The following is a 6,754-nucleotide window of genomic DNA, read 5'->3' on the forward strand; positions in this document are numbered from 1 at the left end:
TCCACATCTGCACTGAAGTCCATCCACCCAACCTGGAAATCTTTCAAAAAATGAAATTTTCTACCTTCCCTCTTTAAGGGGCTGGAGAAATAGCTCAGAAGCTAAGAGTGTGTACCCCTCTTCCAGAGGACTCTAATTTGCATCCCAGTACTCATAGATGCCTAAAACTCTAGCTTCAGATCTGATGCTCCTTTCTGACCTCTGTGGGCACCAGTGTGCACGCTTGCGTTCTCACACGCACACAGAGACACACCCACACACATTCACATGCACATGTACGTGACAAATAATTCAAAACAAGAATAAATCTTTTTTTTTTTTTTAAAGACTTCTGCTGAGCCTCTGCAAATATAGAGAATGAGAAGTTTAGCTAGGCTTGCCCTGTTCCCAGTCCCGACACCCTGTTAACACTGTGCTAGCAATTGTAACTCAACCCAAGGTTCTAATTCCTACAGGCCCAGATTTTCACATCTTTCTTCTGCCTCTCCCTGCCCGGTCAGATACATTCCTCTCTCTGTTCCACTGAATTAGGAAACATCTACCCAGTTGTGATGAGGAAAACGTTTTTACAGCCCATTAGCCGTGTCCTGGGTCTGGTCTGGTAATAGCACCTCCAACATTCTCTTCTCCACCCCATTCCACAGTGGCTCTATAACACACACCTATCAAGTCATGTGCTGCGTTAGGCTCCATGCATGAGTCCCTGGGCCATCCAAAGAAATCCAGGGGAGAATGCTCTGCACTTCACAGGAGTGACTCAAGCAGTAGAATGTGGGCTTGGAACTGCCAAAGGCCTTAATAAGGCTCAAGAAAGCTGACTGGAAGTCAACAGGGGGTGGGAGGGATGGGGTGAGGGAGCAGAGCTAAGAGACTGAAAGAGGAGTCTTCATTATATGAACACCTAGCTACAGCTGTACATATGCTAATACTGAAATTTTCAGTTGTATATATAAATGTCTTTTCTCTTTCTTTCTTCCTTCCTTCCTTTCTTTCTTTCTTTCTTTCTTTCTTTCTTTCTTTCTTTCTTTCTTTCTTTTCCTCCTCCTCTTCTTCCTCATCCTCTTCCTCCTCCTCCTCCTCTTCCTCCTCTTCCTCCTTCTCCTTCTCCTCCTCCTTCTTCTTCTGTCATGCCTCAAGTTTATTTGGAAAAACAGCATAGGACACTGGTCATCTACAAACAGTGTGTAAGTACCTGTGTCACAGCAGTCTATCTGTCTTCACATTGGCTGGAGCTTTTTCTATGGGGCTTTCCCAGGAGCCTGGGCACCTTTGGGAGCCTGAGCTGGAGCTGCAGCCTCTGCCTTGGTTTGAACTTGGGCTTTGGCTGTCAGAGTCTAAGACCCTTGGCCATGTAACCTCAAATCTGCTTCCCGAGCTTGCGGTGAGCAATGAAAGCCAGACAGCCGAGTTTGGGTCCCTTTGGCATTTTGGCCTTGATGGTCTTTGCACATGCTCTCACTGCCTTTGTGTTGTTGGCCTGCATCTTCTTCAGGCCTTTCTTATCGTGCTTCTGGGCAAAGTTCCTCAGGAACTTGGGGTCAACCTCCTTAAGAGATTCATATCTTTGTGACCGGGATTTCTTGATGCTATTTCTGTGTCATTTGCGGGACTGGTTGTGTGTGGTGTGTGTGGTTCTTGAACTTGACCGTGTTTGCATGGTAACCTGCAGCTCCTGAAGTGCCTGGAACCGGAAGAGAAAGACAATAAATGTCTTTTCCGTTTACACTGTTAAGAGTTTTCTTCTGATCGCACACTGTGGGGGGAACCACACGTGACTCTTTTTCTAGGCACAGTGAGTGGTTCTTTCCGCCGACTCGTTATTATCTGTCTCACTTGGCATAGTAAATGTGATATGTGCCTTCCAGTTTGACCATGAACTGTCAAGGGCACACGTGGAGGTCAGTTCATCATGGTCTTGCATCACCAGCTCAAGCCATAGTACAAGATTATCCCAGGATCTACTCCAGGAATAAATGAGTCCTTGCCCTAGCTGGGAGAAGCTTCCTGAACAGGGCCTCATTCTTGTCTTGGCGTTACTACACATGCCTTTGCTTCCCCCAGGCACTGACTGTCGAGGAAATGGGAGGGATTGTTCTCCCTCCTCTGCAGCTTCCCCTGACCTGAACCTACTGAGATCCTCAGACAGTTGGTCTGAGGGTTCTGTGTACTGGGACCACCAGCCCTGTCCCCCTTCCCTTCTGAAGACCCTTTGACTTCTTATTCCAGGCAGTTCCAGCATGAACTCTGGTTCTCAGACTCCAGAACAAACCCAGGGCAGGAGAACTGAGCTCACTGTGTAAAGATCCCCTTGCTATCTAGAGAGGACACCTGTGTAAGCCCCCAAAGGCAGATTACACTGAAGACAACGGGCATGGGAGGAACGTAGCACCATTAAGACAGTGCTTAGCCCCTGGAATAAGTATGTTTCCTTTCTTTTTTGCTCAAGCTAGCTTGAAGTAAGTTCTCGCCTGTCAGTGGAGCAGAGTCTCAAGGCCAGTGCTGCCTGAGCCCACAGATTGTCAGAGTGTGAGCACAAAAGTGAGGAGGAGGAAGGAGAGAGGCAGACAGAGCCACATACTCCACAGAAAGTCCACAGTAGGAAAGCATACACAGAGGTCCAACATAATGAGAACTTGAGGTCTCCCACTCACAAGGATTTAGGGAACACAGTGTCACAGTCCAAGCCATCTCCAGGCAATCAAGGACCAGAAGCACCAGGCATAAAGTCACATGACACCAGAGCTCCCGTATCCCATGTGCAGTCACTATGACCTGCCTGGGCATTTAGTGTCAGTGAAAGAGAGGACTGGGTGAGCATCCCTGCAAGCAAAACAGCTGCCTGCTACAATCCCACCCATGCACATGGCTGTGCCAGGCTACAGACCAGTGTGTCTGGATGCTGGTCTATTATCAGTTATCATTGCTGAACAACAGACCCACAAAAGGGTCCAGAGCATCTCAGTCCACAGGCTAAGATCATGGCATGGGAAAATCTGTACTCCCAGAGGAGTCCTTGGTTCTTCCTGCTCTGGCTTTGTTACCAAGGTAGTCTGCCAGTTTGGGGTTTTTAAAGATATACTCTCTTGGCACATTTCAAGTATGACTGTAGTTGTCATGCCATGCGCTTATTCTGCAGAATTTATCTCTCCTGTCTCAGTGGGGTTTTTTGTCCTTTAACCAACATTTCCTATTTCATACATTTTCAATGGGTAAGTGGGTGATATCTATGTAAAGCTGGTAAATACAAAACACAAACGTGATGCTGATTACGTAACACAGTAGCATTTTTGTGACCCTCTTCTACTTCACGCTGTGGCCAGTACCATCACCTGGCATCTCAGAGCCACAGGGCATTTCCTTGTGGGATCCATTCTTCATGCGACCAACCAATTTCTGCTGATCAGGATGGAGTTGGCTGAGTAAAACAACACCAGGTAAACAGGTATTTGCCCAGCTGTTCATTGTCTCCTTGGAATAATGTTACACCTAAATATATACGTTTTAATATATTTGCAACATGTTGCCAAACTTTTATCTAGAAGTTTGTGCACATGGATGCTTTCTGAAGCACCCTGTGAAAGGTCCTTTTCTCACTTATGATGTCTGCTTTGTTGGTGGTTTTATTTGTTTTGTTTTCTGGGATTTTTGTTTTCTGTTGCTGGGGTTGGTTTTTTGTTTGTTTGTTTGTTTTGCTTTGCGCTTTTTTTTTTTTTTTTTTTTTTTTTTTTTTTTTTTTTGCTACTTTATTGGGCTCTTGTACCTTCTACCCTTCTGACCCTTATTCCGCCCAAATCCCTTTCGACTCCAAAACACTAGATAGGATAAAAATGTTAGAGGACTTTGATATCAGGATATCTCTAAGCACCAATCCAGCAATCCAGCAACCCAGCAATCCAGTGATCCAGCAATCCAGCAACAGCAAAAGCAGCAGCAGGAACCGCCAGCAGCAAGAACCACCAGCATTAGGAACCAGCAGCAGGAACAGCAGGAGGAGCAGCAGCAAGCACATGGAACACACCCGAAATGCTAAACAAGACAGGCCCTTGCAGGCAGAGCTTTCCCTTCTCTCTTCACCCGCTCATGGTGTCCCAGCTACCAGAAGTGAGGAGGTAGTGTGAGAGTGACAGGACAGAGTGAAGTAGGCTTTATGGCCAGGAGAAGAAAGGAGGAGGAAAAGGCCTGCTCCGGAGACTTTGAGGATTGCACTCTTGGGCCAAATTAAACAAGTAGCAATGTAGCTGATACCAGCTGGGAAGTAGGAACAAAGAACAAGTATGTTCTTCCCAGACCCATCTAAAACCTTCTAAACACTGGGACTTCTGAGAGCGAAGCAGGATATTCTACCCGTGCCAAGATGGCAGCTGTAAATTGGGGGCTATTCCCACAAATCTGTAGTATGGTCATTCTATTTACATATGGTCCCAGAGAAAGCTTGGGCATGGACATGTCTCCGTGTGTGTGTGTGTGTGTGTGTGTGTGTGTGTGTGTGTGTGTGTGTGTAACTCTGACTTAATAGAGATTCCAAGAAATCTACTAAAATAAAACCCAATCCTGGCAGACTAGGGCTTACATTCTAAATTAAACTTGGCTATAGGAGGGGAAAATAAGTAAAGCTTTTTTTTTTTTTTTTTTTTTTTTGCATTGGTCAAAGTCCCCTGAATATGGATATAGAAGTGGTTTCAAGATTTTCATTAAAAGACCGTCCATGTAGGTGTGGGAGTCATGGTGAATGTAGAAGTCGTCCTCTGGTGTCAAAAGTCATTCCTGCTCCAAGTGTCTGAACTCTGAGAGGTGACGGGCTGTGTGGAGGCTGTCTGATAGACGCTGAGGCCTTTGGTGTTGGGCTACAGAGATCTTACTCTCCTCCCTCTCCCAGTTTTCTGCTCAATATCCTCTGACTAAACCCAAAGGAAAGTCAAAAGAAAAGAAAAATAAAACCCTTGATGGGGTCCACATGGGTCAGACTCCTGACATACAGAAGGATGGAGAAAGGTCTAGAACAACAAACAAAAAGTGTCCCATCGAGTTCCCACCCTTTGGAAAGCAGGAGTGGGGTGAGGTCACAAACTCTCAAAGCCCACCCCCAGTGACATGCTTCCTCCAGCAGGCTTCACACCCTAAACATGTCATAACCTCCCCAAACAGAGCCACCAGCTGGGGACCAAGTGTTCAAATACTTGAGCCTACAGGAGACTTCCCTCATTCTCACCACCACATTGGCTTTACATAGGAATCATCACTGAAGTGCTCTCTTACAAGGGATGCCAGTACCCTCAGCCAAAGGACAAGCTCTGTTGTCCAGAGAGACTCAGGGACTCTGAGAACTCAGAGTTCTCAGTGGCATTTGTGTCTCTCTGTCCCCAGTCCATGTCTCAGTGTCTCCTCTCTATGCCCTTGGCATGTTTAATGAGTTCAGCTACACTGACTACTTAATTGTTTTTGTTATTCTGCAAGCCTTATACTCAGACTCCAGACTTGGTCTTCAGCCTTATGTACCCTCCCTGCTCCCCAGGGATTGGAATTGAGGCAGGAGGGCATTAGGTAGAAGAAGGGACTAAGCAGAGAAAGGAAGGAACCCTCTTTACCTTCCTGGTTCTGATCATCTATCTCTTCTTGGCTGACACCTAGGAGTTTTGACATAACTAACCACGCCACCTGTAAAAGAACTGTACTTTCTTGTCTGAGAGACATCAGAAATCAAATTGCTAAGAATAGATAATGTGTCGGGCACGATGGCACACACATTTATTCCCAGCTCTCAGAAGGCAGAGGCAGGCAGATCTCTGTGAGCTTGAGGCTAGCCTGGTCTAGAAAGGGAGTCCAGGACAGCCAGCCAGGGCTATCACTGGTTGCTCTTACAGAAAACCCAAGTTTGGTTCCTAGCATCAATCACATGGCGGCTCACAAACACCTCTAACTTTAGCACCCTCTTCTGGCACACACACACACACACACACACACACACACACACACACACACACGGACACACACACACACATGGACACGGACACGGACACATGGACACACACACTAAAAATAAAAGAATGGCTAATGAACTGTGCCTCAATCACAATCCTTTGTCCCCAGTATCTAAGTAACAATTTTTAAATCAATTGTTTAGTCTCTATTGATATTGCCTTCTCTAGCTGCAAGCCCGCACAACATGCCTGAGTATCTTATCTCTAAGGAAAGAATTCTGTGGATAAGAAAACAATGTATACCAGTACATACTTCCCCTAGTATCTAAGCTGACTTGCAGATTAAGTGGCTTCAAGGCCACAGGTCACATTTGGAGCTACTGTTGGGCGGCTTCCGTACATCCCTCCCTCCTCTAACAATTGAACTTGAGTCTAATCAGTAATCTCACTCTGACTGACTCTGAATTTTTTTTCTGTGCTGAACATCAGCTTCCATGGTATACCTGAATAGAGTTTCCTGGGGTTCTGGGTGGGGGGTGTTCACCAGGCTGCATTGCCTGCAATTGGTGAGCTAGCTGCACCTCCTAGTGCCAGTGATGAAGCCATCTTGCAGGTTGGCATGGAGATCTTCGATGCTCTGCCTGCATTCACATCCCCTCTGTTCACTTCCTCTTGTTACCAAGCACATTTCTAGTACACTGCTTAAACTTTGTGTGATGATGGTCATCTAAAAACTTTCCCAGGGGCTGGAGAGGTGGCTCAGTGGTTAAGAGCACTGGTTATTCTTCCAGAGGTCCTGAGTTCAACTCCCAGCAAACACATGGTGGCTCATAACC

This window comes from Arvicanthis niloticus, chromosome 6, assembly GCF_011762505.2.
Source record: "Arvicanthis niloticus isolate mArvNil1 chromosome 6, mArvNil1.pat.X, whole genome shotgun sequence".
In the NCBI taxonomy this organism is placed as follows: domain Eukaryota; kingdom Metazoa; phylum Chordata; class Mammalia; order Rodentia; family Muridae; genus Arvicanthis; species Arvicanthis niloticus.